General features: G+C 35.8%; 1 pseudogene; it reads right to left on the bottom strand.

Moving 5' to 3' along the window:
- Positions 1-3953: 3953 nt before the first annotated feature.
- On the bottom strand, positions 3954-13040 carry LOC114177388 (tetrahydroberberine oxidase-like; annotated as a pseudogene).
- Positions 13041-13451: the final 411 nt, after the last annotated feature.

Below are 13451 nucleotides of genomic sequence, written 5' to 3'. Positions count from 1 at the left end.
ATCTTGAGATATGGTATTCACTTCTTTGCTTTAATTCATTATTAAGGGTACAATCTATTAACATGGTTTGGAAACCCACAAAAAACATGAAGACTTAATTGATTAATAAATCCATAAAACTTTTCACATATATTTTTAATATAAAAAACATATTGTTCAACTGATTTTAGTATAGGTTATGTGTTGGAATAAAAGATTTTACCGTGTGCGAAAGACTCAAACAACACTCAAAACAAAAACTTTTTTTAAACACATCTTGTTCTTCAATCATCATCATAAAGATCTTCACATTGAACTTGATTCTTGTTTTCAAATCCAACAAAGATTTATCAGACTTTGGTCAAATAGTTTTTCCCAAAAATTGAGTAAAGCGTAGCACCTAACAAGCTGACTATCTACACATGACTCACATTCCCCCTTTTCGTAAAAATTGATTGTGTGGAACAACTTTAGGTATTCAAGATTTTTTACGTAGAAACTTCATAGTTAGACCATCTGGTATGAAAATAAGAGATAGACACACATGATTAACATTTATAAGTGTTCGACTCCATGAAATGCTTTAGATTACGTGTGCTTATCATTTGTAAACAAAAAAAAACCCGAAAAAAAAAAACTTATCAAATGAAGTTATATGAAGAGTGTTATATATGCATCTGTTCGACCAAACAAAACACTAACGTCTACCACTGCGAGAATCTAATGGTTATAAAACCATTTTTTGATTAGAGATAACAAAAAGAAAATAAGATTTGTTAGAACTTTTCTCTAAAACAGAGTTTTTCTTCTTATATATATTGATCATTTTGTTAATCTCAATTCAATATGTAACTTCTAACTCATATTTAAATTTTTAACAATTTTTCTCATGTGAGTCACATCTAACCACAAATATATCATGGTAACTTACGAGCAATGTAAATCATATATTTCACTCTAATTATCGTTCAATTATAAATTATCTTATAAAAAATTGTGTTTCTTTGTTTCAATAGGTAAAATAAATAATTATAAAAAATACATAAATATAAAAAATTATTAATTTATTATTGTATTTATATATAATTATAATATAATAACATATTCAAAAGAATTTAATATATCCTAGATGTAAGTATTAGTATACGAGAGATTATTATGTATTTAAAAACATAGAGAATATAAATATAAATGTCGGGTGGAATATGAAATAACATGTTGCCTAAAGTAAAAAAATCGTGGTCTAAACGTGGAACATACAGCCATGGTCATTGCTAAAAAACAACACTTTAAGTTTTGAAAACCATTGTCTTAGAAGAAAATAATAGACCACACTTTTTAGCCAACATGTTATTTCATACCATTAAGTTAAAAGTTATAGCTAATAATTAAAGTTTAACTCTTTTCTTCTTAAGATTGTAGTAACCAAAGTGTCATAATTTGATTGTGACTTGACCGAGCTATCCTCCACCACAAGATAATTTATTCATCTTACAATAATTTAACTAGTAACATGATTGCAATTTAAAAATATTTAAAGTTAAATTATCACAATGTTAAAGATATGGTCTAAACTATCTACATTTTAACAATTGTTGCCTATAACTATGAACATTTTCTACCATATTTCTTAGAACAAATATACAACATTTTCTTTGTATGCTCTCTAGGTTTAAGGCAAACAAAACTCACTATATGAGCAACAATAAAAAGTTTTTTAGCCTATTGTTATTTTACGCAATGGTTTTCTAGTTGTTGTCATGTCATTGTTGCCTAATATATAGGTATGAAGAAAATTTATAGTGCATAGTACAACTGATAAGGAAACAACAGAAGCAAGAGGCCGCAATTTTATTGTTTTGCCCACATTTTCTATGGGCAACTTGTAAAAAAATGTTGCCTAAATAATCAACAATTTGTAAAATGTGACATTTAGTAGTTTTAAGCCATACACACCAGTGTAATAACGACTTTTTGCCCCGATTATTTTCCTTATTTTGCCTCGGGTCTGGAACCGAGGCATATTGGGGCGAGGCCAAAAGGTATCCCCTTTTGGCCTCAGTTGTTACCTGAAGCCATAGAGTCCCTTTTATGTCTCGGTTCTAAATGAACCGGAGCCATAGGGTTCCTTTTCTGCCTCGGCTCCACGAGAATCGAAGCCATATGGTAAAAATATTTTTTTTAATTAAATTTTTCGCGACTCACCAAAGCACTTCAAAACTATTTACCATTCTCCAAGACCCACCTGCTTCATCTATATCACTGCCACTCACAAATCCATGTCCCTTGAGGGAGTTTATACCCTCAATAAAAGAGGTAACAACTCTAGATCAATCTTTTATTACTCATGACCTTCAAAATCACGAGTTAGATGACGGAGAGCACATACAAAACACTAATGCCACTTGTAAACTCTCTAAGTCCAACAATTCTAGTGCTGTGGAATTGGTTCAAACTGAGAAAACAGATGCTCCTCATTGTGCATTAACACTAGATGCTATGCAAGGAAATCAGAATTACCTGAGACATGTCCGTGTGCATGTTGTTGATGAGAGGTTTAACGGATAACCTAAGATTCTCACAAATTTTGCTACATCAAACATAAGTGAAAGTCAAAACAACACAGCATGCTCCTTTGTTCATCATCATCAATCGTTTTCTCCTTGTCCTCCCTTCTCATAACACAATCAGGATGATTACCATTCATTTCTTCAGCTGCCGCAAACCAATTCCTCTAGTTATCACCACCTTCCCGCAACACTCTCATTCGTAGAACCACCACCTCAGCATCACAACACCATTCCAACCTGCAAACAGAACATACAAGCAAAACACTAGAATCACAACTCCATCCCTGCAATACAACATCACACCGGATCAAAACCCTATCCCAGCACAAAACTCTCACGTTTCATCTTCCCCAATCGTTCACACCCAAAAACAAATCAGAAATAGAGAAACAAATAAGAAAGAAAATCGCCAACGGCATAGCCGCCGACGAGTCAGAGTCTCGTACAGAAGCAGTCGTTGTCGCGGTGGCCGGAGGGCTGGTTTCCTTGGTGCTTGCGGACCCAGTCTCGGTGGCTGGCGTGGTGGCAACGAGTCACAGGACCTAGGACGTTTCTCTCGTGCGAAAGAAGAGAGTTAAGGTTTGGAGACGAATGCGCGCCGGCGTGGACGCCGATGATGGTTGGAATCGTTGACGTAGTCCCTGGTAGGCAGGGCTGCGCAGCCGTGAGAGGGATCGGCGCTGTCGTGCAGTCACGCGAGCAAGAAGCCGCCATTATCTTGCGATGGGGAGGAAGGAAGAGAAGATGTGTCGCTGCCGACTAAGCTCCTGGCGGTGACCGGTGTTGTCGCTAGGGTTCATGCGTGAGGTGAAAGGGAGAGGGGATCCAGGAGACTAGCGAGACGCAAAGAGAGATGGAGGAGATGCAGCGCGCGCGAGGAAGAAGTAGAGGGGTTCACCTTTTTATGCCCTAATGAAACTATATGGCCTCGGTTCAATTAATAACCGAGGCATATAGCCCTATTTGGCCCCGGTTCAGTGCCACCCGAGGCCAAAGACGTAACGACTAGTGGCATTTTTGAAATTTCTAGCCACGTTTTTGGCTTCGGGTCTGTTCAACCGAAGCATATAAGCACCTTTTGGCACCGGTTTTTTTCGAACTGAAGCCTATAACCCCTTTTGGCTTCGGGTTTTTCTTGAATTGAGGCATAAAAGTTGCCTGGAATTGCAAAAATGTCACCGCGCTGTTATATACTTCGATTCCTTGCCAATCGAGACCTATAAGGCGAGGTAAAAATGCAATTTTGCACTAGTGACATATATATATATATATATATATATATATATATATATATATATATATATATATTTGTGGTTATATTTAGGCAACACTTTTGTACATGTAAACTAGTTCAATATGGTCTAAAGTAAAAAATGGTGTACTGTACCCAAAACGGCTAACTCATTAACTACCGGTAAACCCAAGATTTATCATTATTTAATAGAAAACACTTACATATGAAAACTCTAAGATGCCCTTTGAAAGCTTCAAAGCGAGTTTTCTTAGAATAGACTTATATACATCTATAAGCAGATAAGATACACTAATGACAACATTACCATAAGAGTAATGTTCTAAATAGTATCTTTGTTTTAACACCGATAAGTAGATAAAATGCACTACTGAAAAAATTACCAAAAGATTAATGTTCATACCATCGCATGCGCTTAATTAACACCTATAAGAGTAAAATAACAAAGTAGCTTTGTTTATAATGGCACCCAAGAAGGTTTATTTGTGTCCCCCTTCGAGATAAGAGGAGGAATGCTTTGTTCGTTTCTGAAGAAGTTTCGAGGGTCAACCCTTGTCTTCACTTGTGCCAATCTGTTAAAGTTATTACCAAAATACTTAAAGCCCCAAATGCTGGCTTGGCTGAAGCTTGTGTAACCATTGTTATTAACTCCGATGTCAAGGTCTCTATAATTCATATATGCAGCTCTTGGAGACTCTGAAACATAAGGTTTCATATATTTATACACTCTTCTAATCCAATTCATGTACCTTTGAGCTGCCTCATCCCCTTTTTCTTCCCAATACACACCGTATTGAATGTGGAATATGTAGCCCGATCTGTGTGCGAATGGCGTCTCGGATTCTGAAATCTCATCCATCCTTCCTCCATAGGGAGTGAATTGAATGTAAGCATCTTTAGCCTCATCTTCATAAAAGAAAGGCCATAATCCTTCTAACCCATCATCTGGAATAGGATCTCTCACATAATCAGATTTTGCTTTGAAAAACAACAAACCGATTAATTGAGTTCTGTTCAGCAAAACATCGGTGGGTTCACCGTTTGCGAATCCAGCCTTCCACAGAATCGATTCTATCCAACTCATCTCAGTGCACTCTTCTCTCACCAAACCCAACTCCGGGAAGCTCTTTTGCATCATGGGAATCAGCTCATCAACACGTCCAAGATACAACGATATAAACTGCGCTTCTACTGTTGGATTCCCACTTTTACTTGAATTTATCCTTACCATGTTGGCCTTCATGGTTATGCTCTCGTTAAATTTGTTTGCCACGCGCTGCCACTTATGAATAATCTCCGTTGCATTTTCTTCCAATGTCCTTGCAACTTGGAACACTGTCACAGTTGATGGAACTGGAACTAATTTTATCTTCCAAGCCACGATGACCCCAAAGCTTGCTCCACCACCACCTCTAATGGCCCAAAATAGATCCTCGCCCATCGTTTCTAAAAAAGTTATGAGGATCAACCTTGGTCTTCACTTCTACCAATCTCCTAAAATTGCTACCGAAATACTTGAGACCCCAAATGCTGGCTTGGTGGTAGCTGGTGTAGCCATTGTTATTTACCCCAATGTCAAGGTCTCTGTAATTCAGATATGCAGCTCTGGGAGACTTTGAAACATAAGGTTCCATATATTTATACACTCTTCTAGTCCAATTCATGTGTCTTTGCGCAGTCTCGTCGCCTTCCTCAAGCCAAGTGGCAATATATTGAATATGAAATATGTATTCAGAAATCTCATCCATTATGCCTCCATAAGGGGCAAATTGAAGTTGACCATATTCAATGCCATCGTCATAAAGCAAGCGCCATAACCCTCGTAATCCATGAAGAGGAATTGGTTTGCTCACATAATCAGATTTCCCTTTGAAGTTCTTCACACGAGTTCGAGTTCTGTTCACCAAAACTTCAATGGCTTCAAGGTCTCTAGATCCACTGAACCCAGCATTCATGAAAACAACTGACCCAATCCAACTCGTCTCAGTACAGTCTTTTTTGTCCAAACCCAACTCTGGGAAGCTCTTTTGCATCAATGGAATTAAACTCTTCTACACCTCCCAAAAACACGGACACAAAATTGGCTTGTATTGTTTGCTTTCCATGTTCACTTGAATTTGCCCTTGCCAAGTCCATCCTAAGGAATATGCGCTTGTCCAATTTATTCGCCACAAGCTGCCACTTTTGAATAATATCGGTTTCATATTCTTCTAATGTCCTTGAAACATTGAACACTGTCACAGTTGATGGAACTGGAACTAATTTTATCTTCCAAGCCACGATGACTCCAAAGCTTGCTCCACCACCTCCTCTGATGGCCCAAAACAGATCCTCACCCATGGCTTTTCTGTCAAGAAGATTACCATTCACGTCTATTATGTGAGCATCTATGATATTATTGTAAAACTAATTAAGGATCTTTGATTTATGATTCTCACTCGATGAAACATAATAGAGCCCTAACCTTGATCCATGAGAGATCCTGTGAATATGCGTTCTTCAAATTTGTAATCTTGTGTGCTCTTCAATCACCGTTTCTCAATCTATCTCTTTCTTTCTCTTCTTACACGTTCTTGATGGGTTACAGTGAAAAAAACCTTATGGCCGGAGACAGAACCCCTATTCCTTTTATAAACCAATGTCCATCAAGTTGGTTTTATTTTATCTTTATCTTTATTTTATTTTATTATCACTTCCCATAATAATAACCAATAAGTCTTTATATATTTTTTTTTTAAATCACAATTGGGTCCATCATAATATTTCAAATAAGTCACTAATAGAATTAATTCGTCAATTAATTCTAACATTCTCCCACTTGACTCATATGATGTCATAACATTATGTGATTTAATACATAAACATAATGCGCAATAAAAGACCTTGCATAAATTGGTTCCATCATTATTCATAATTAAAGATACAGACATAATAAGAGTCATGGCAGTCACACATCATTTGATCGACATGATCCCTTCCATGTACTACTATATCATCCCTTTCTCCTTAATATGACCTTAAAAAAGAGAAGTCAATAATGGGTTCAAACATAATGTCATTTTACAAAGCAATAACATAACATAATTTGTTTTCTTCATCATAATTTGCATGCATAAACATAAAGAAGAAAACACAGATTTCAGAAATTTATACATTAAGGAGCTCAGAGTGTCACATAAACATTAAAAAAAACATTAACATTCAACATTTAACATTCACTAGTAGACATAATGCCCATATTATTTACATGACCAGCATACAATTTGGGCGGTAACCCTTTTGTTAAAGGGTCAGCAATCATAAGATCTGTGCTAATATGTTCTATTGACACTTTACGTTTCTGAACTTCTTCTTTAACGGCAAAGTATTTCAACTCCATATGTTTAGCACCTTTAGAATACTTGTCGTTTTTAGAAAAGAAGACTGCTGCGGAATTATCACAATAAATTTTCAGCGGCTTGGAAATACTGTCGACTACTCCAAGTCCTGAAATAAAGTTCCGCAACCAATTAGCCTGAACTGTGGCCTCAAAGCATGCCACAAATTCAGCTTCCATGGTGGATGCAGCAATGACAGACTGCTTCGCACTTTTCCATGAAATTGCTCCTCCGACTAAAAGATACACATAACCAAAAGTAGACTTTCTTGTATCCACACAGCCGGCAAAGTCTGAATTTGTATAACCTATCACCTCAAGGTGATCAGATTTTCTATAAGTAAGCATGTGATTCTTTGTTCCTTGTAAGTATCTTTAAAACTTTCTTTGCAGCTTTCCAATGCTCCAGACCTGGATTACTTTGGTATCTACCAAGCATACCAACTGCAAAGCTAATATCTGGCCTCGTACAGGTTTGAGCATACATCAAACTCCCAACAACAGATGCATAAGGGATATTTTCCATCTGTTTCCGTTCCAAATCATTCTTTGGACATTGCATGAGACTAAACTTGTCTCCTTTCTGTATTGGAACAGGAGATGCTGAACATTTATCCATTCTGAATCTCTCTAAAACTTTATTAATATATGCATTCTGAGACAAACCTAACAGTCCTTGTGATCTGTCACAAAATATTTCTATTCCTATCACATAGTATGCCTCACCCATATCTTTCATTTCAAAGTTATTAGAGAGAAACCTCTTAGTCTCACTTAATAGAGCAAGATCATTAGTCGCAAGCAAGATATCATCAACATACAGAATCAGAAATATAAACTTACTCCCACTGACCTTCAGATATATACACCGATCAACAGTGTTTTCCTTAAATCCAAAGGACACAATAGTATCACTGAACTTAAGATACCATTGTCGAGAAGCTTGCTTAAGTCCATATATCGATCTCTTAAGTTTACACACCATGTGCTCCTTTCCTTCTTCAGCGAACCCCACCAGTTGGTCTATATAGACATCCTCTTCTAAATCCCCATTCAGAAAAGCAGTTTTAACATCCATTTGATGTAACTCAAGATCATAATGAGCTACTAATGCCATGATAATTCTAAAAGAATCTTTCTTAAAAACAGGCGAAAATGTTTCCTTATAGTCAATGTCATCCTTCTGAGTAAAACCTTTGGCAACAAGACAGGCCTTGTAACGTTCAATATTGCCTTGAGAGTCACGCTTAGTCTTAAAGACCCATTTACACCCAACTCTTTTGCATCCTTCTGGCAATTCCACAAGGTCCCATACGTCATTATGTGTCATTGATTTAAGCTCATCTTTCATGGCATCTAACCACTTATCAGAATTATCACCATTAATGGCTTCTGAAAAAGAAATTGGATCATTATCAATACTTAAGTCATTTTCTGACTCTTGTAGATAAACCACATAGTCATTCGAAATAGCAGACTTTCTATCTCTGTGAGATCTTCTTAATACTATTTCTTGTGGTTGTTCTACTATCGGTTCATTGTTAATCTCGGGATCATTAATTTGTTGTTCTTCTTGATTGTTGTGAGTTTCTACAACATGTGGAACAACAACTCTTGATAAAGAAGTACTAGTTATAGGAACTTGTACTCTAACTTCCTTAATCTCCACATTTCATGAAGCTTCACTCCCACTGGTTTCACCATTTTCAATGAATCGAGCATTTCTAGTTTCAACGATTCTAGTACTATGGGTAGGACAGTAAAACATATACCCCTTTGATTTTTCTGGATAACCAATGAAAAATCCACTGATTGTTCTTTCATCCAGTTTCTTTTCTTGCGGATTGTATATTCTTACTTCTGCCTGACAACCCCAAACATGCAGGTGTCTCAAACTGGGTTTCCTATTCGTCCATAACTCAAAAGGAGTCTTTTGAACAGCTTTACTAGGAACCCTGTTCAACAAATACATGACAGTCTTTAAAGCATACATCCACAATGATACAGGTAAACATGAATTACTTAACATACTCCTAACCATATCCATTAAGGTTCGATTACGCCTTTCTGATACACCATTTTGTTGTGGTGTGCCTGGCATTGTGTATTGAGCACAAATACCACGTTTCTCAAGGAACTTAGCGAATGGACCAGGGTGTTGTCCACTTTCATCATATCTTCCATAATACTCACCACCTCTATCAGACCTTACGATTTTCACCTTTCTGTCTAATTGCCTTTCCACTTCATTTATATAAACTTCCAAGGCATTTACTGACTGAGATTTCTCATGCAGTAGATAGACATGTCCATAACGCGAAAAATCATCAATAAAGGTGATGAAGTACTTCTCTTTATTGAAAGAATTTACATCAAACGGACCACATATATCGGTGTGTATGATTTCAAGAAGCTGAGTGCTTCTCGTGGCTCCTTTCTTTGTGTGTTTAGTTTGTTTGCCTTTAATACAATCCACACACACATTCAGATCAGTAAAATCTAAATCCGGAAGGATTTCATTCTTTACTAATCTTTGCATTCTTTCTTTGGAAATATGTCCCAAACGTTTATGCCACAAGTAAGCAGATCGTTCATCCACTAAACTACGTTTAGTGCCAACATTGTGATGCAAAGTCATAAGAGTTTCAGCATATAAATTATCCAAATTCAATTTATATAAACCATCATAAAGTGTACCAGATCCAATCATAAAAGTACGCTTAAACTGAAACAACCATTTCCAAACTTAAAAGAATATCCAGCAATATCAAGCTTAGACAAAGAAATTAAATTCCTAGTGATACTAGGTACATAAAAGGTATTCATAAGGTCTAAGTGATATCCAATGTCGAGGATTAGACGATAAGTCCCGACCGCTTCCACTGGAACTTTCTCTTTATTGCCCATGAAGACAAACTTCTCATTTGGGTTTATGGTTTGGGTTGTAAGAAATCCCTGCATCACATTAGAAACATGAGTCGTACATCCAGAATCAATCCACCACGTATTATGGGGAACTTCAGTTAAGTTTGATTCAAAACATACGTAAGCATTATGCTCACCTTTCTTTTCGAACCAAGCCTTACGCTTTATGCAGTCCTTCTGGAAATGTCCAGACTTCCCGCAGAAATGACATTTGTCATTTTTCTTCTAGATTTTGGTTGAGGACTTGTCAATCTTCAGTGGTCCTTTACCCTTTCCATGTTTCTTAGCAACTTTCTTTCCAACAGCTCCTTGATTCTTCACATATTGAATAGAGTGGCTTCCTAAGTTCTTCAGTCGGGTCTCCTCCTGAACTAGCATACTGTGCAATTCATCAATTCATGCACATTCCACTTGTCTTTCATGGTGTTGTAGTTCATCTGAAACGGACCATACTCAGACAGTAATGAGTTCAGAATGAACTGCACGAGAAAACCTTCATCCACTGCCATTCCTAAAGACTTAAGTCTTGCTGCGATATTTGTCATCTCGATCACATGCTCATACATAGTACGCGAACCGTTAAACTTCATAGTGGTCAACGTACTCATCAGTGTCCCAACGAGAGACTTATCAGCAGTTTGGGAGCGCTCTTCCACAAATTTCATAAATTCTTTTGCGTCATCAGTTTTGGGAAGAGCTGACTTTATATTGCTTGCTATGCTCATTATCATAAACATTAAGCTAAGTCTGTTTGATCTTACCCAGGCTTTGTAATGGACTTTCTCTTCATTGCTACTAGCATCCGTGATAGCAGCCGGCTTTTCAACTAGAAGAGCTAGATCAAGATCCAACACACCTAAGTGAAATTGGACTTGCTCACTCTAGTTAGGGAAATTTAACCCATTAAAGACTGGAACAGACGAAGCATGCGCATGTAAAGATACCGGAACAGAGACTGCAATTAACACATGTCTAACATTAATGCTTTGAGTCATAAAACTAAACGTAAAAACAGATTCAGATATAAACAATCATTCTAACTAATGTTCTCCTTTGGGAGATCCGCTAATACACAAACATAAGCATAATGATGTTAATCACATTATAACATTATTGATAATTAAAATATGCATCAACTAGAATCACCTACTACCTTTGGTTATATAAATAAAACTAGTGACGCATACAAAATTATCTACAATCATGTTCATTAATTATGAGAACAATTAATCAACCTTTGGGCGATCCTTAAATGTCTTATAATTAATGAATTTTAATTAACCCATAAATTTAATTATACATAATTTAGCATTCATACTATGGGTAATTAAAATAAAAAACATTAATAATTTGAAATCATATAAACTTTAAAATTTTGGTGACTAACAAAATTTATCATACTTGATTTTAAATAAATAAATAAATAAACATTTAATTGCTATAAACTTTATATAGCATCTTCATTAATTTTAATTTAACAATAACAAACATAAATATTATTACAAATTAAAATAAAATTATTAATTATTTATATAAATAAAAATAATTAATATTAATTTTATTCATAACATAATCCAATAAAAACATTAGACTTTAATCTTAATAAATTACAACCCATTCACGTTCGTGTTCGTGCGTCAGGAGAAAAACCAAAATTGGAAAACTGAAACTTCCAATTGTACACGTTCACACAATGGCAGCACACGTTCACACACTAATAATATGCCATTCACTTTGCTTCATTTCAAACAGTAACGGTTTTTAATTTCAATCAATGCCAATTAAAATACAATCATGCATCATGCCACTGTTCATTGATTCATTGATTCAGATTCATTATTCACGCATATATTCATGTACTGTTCATTCGTATTCAATTTTTAAGGCAGCGAAAAAACTTAAATAACCCTTAAAACTTTAATTAGGGTTCATAAAAATTGGAAACAAACGTCATAAGAGGAGAATCATAAATCCTACAATCTTGCTCTAATACCACATGTAAAACTAATTAAGTCACTCGATGAAACATAATAGAGCACTAACCTTGATCCATGAGAGATCCTGTGAATATGCGTTCTTCAAATTTGTAATCTTGTGTGCTCTTCAATCACCGTTTTTCAATCTATCTCTTTGCCTTTCTTTCTCTTCTCACACGTTCTTGATGGGTTACAGTGAAAAGAACCTTATGGCCAGAGACAGAACCCCTATTCCTTTTATAAACCAACGTCCATCAAATTGGTTTTATTTTATCTTTATCTTTATTTTATTTTATTATCACTTCCCATAATAATAACCAATAAATATTTATATTTTTTTTAAATCACAATTGGACCCATTATAATATTTCAAATGAGTCACTAATAGAATTAATTCGTCAATTAATTCTAACAATTATCTGCGGCAAGAACGTACTTACACATCAAGGATCCATAACCACCTCCACTGAAGTGGCCACCAGTGCCTACAGTGGCACACACACCCGCTGGGAACCCTAGCGTTTTGCTTTTCTGGCTAATCGCGTAGTAAAGTTCACCAAGAGTTGCCCCAGCTTGAACCCATGCTGGTTTTCTACGTCAATTGTGATTTGTTGAAGGTTGAAGAGGTCAAGAATGACAAAGGGAACCTCAGCAGCGTAGGAGAGACCCTCATAATCATGGCCTCCACTTCGGGTTCGAATCTGCAGACCATGGCGTTGGGAGCAGATTATGAATGGGAGCATCTAGGACAGAGGAGTAAGAAGAGTTGGTTTGATTGGTTGTTTATATGGAAGTGGGAAGTCTTTCATTTATATAGTAGTCTGGAGTTTAGTGTTAACATCCTTGTGTTCCACTGTTTCACTTTCTCAGACCATGAAAACTCTGAAAATAAAAGAGCAGCAACAGTGAAGAAGCTGAAAGTGAAATAGGAGCTGAGAGACTTGGTTTCTATGGTCGGTTCGTTGTCGATATGAGAAGTGTAATTTAATGCGGAATCTTTAAGTAGTACTATGTAGTTTAACGTTAACATCCGAAAGTGTAGATACTAGATTTATCAACCAATGCGCAAAACTTGATTTTTATGTATATTATTGAATGTTAAACTATTTAGAAAGATGTTTTATTCGACCTCTGTATGATATAAGAAGAATAAAATAGTTACTTAATTCACAACCTAAGTCAAAACTCAGCTAAAGGAATATTTCTTCGGAGGATGACACATTATTGTACCGGTAAAGTAAAGAAAAATATTTATGAATACCAAAAACTTACATTAATATTTAGTATATATTTAAAGAGAAAGAAAAAATATAAATTTACAAATAACATGATATGATAATAAAAAAATTAAACATATAATAAACAGATAAAAC

Source organism: Vigna unguiculata, chromosome 3 (assembly GCF_037176805.1).
Source record: "Vigna unguiculata cultivar grain cowpea cultivar isolate G323 ecotype 2 chromosome 3, ASM3717680v1, whole genome shotgun sequence".
In the NCBI taxonomy this organism is placed as follows: Eukaryota; Viridiplantae; Streptophyta; class Magnoliopsida; order Fabales; family Fabaceae; genus Vigna; species Vigna unguiculata.
The sequence above is the reverse complement of the archived record's forward strand: the minus strand, read 5'-3'. Positions and strand labels throughout refer to the sequence as shown.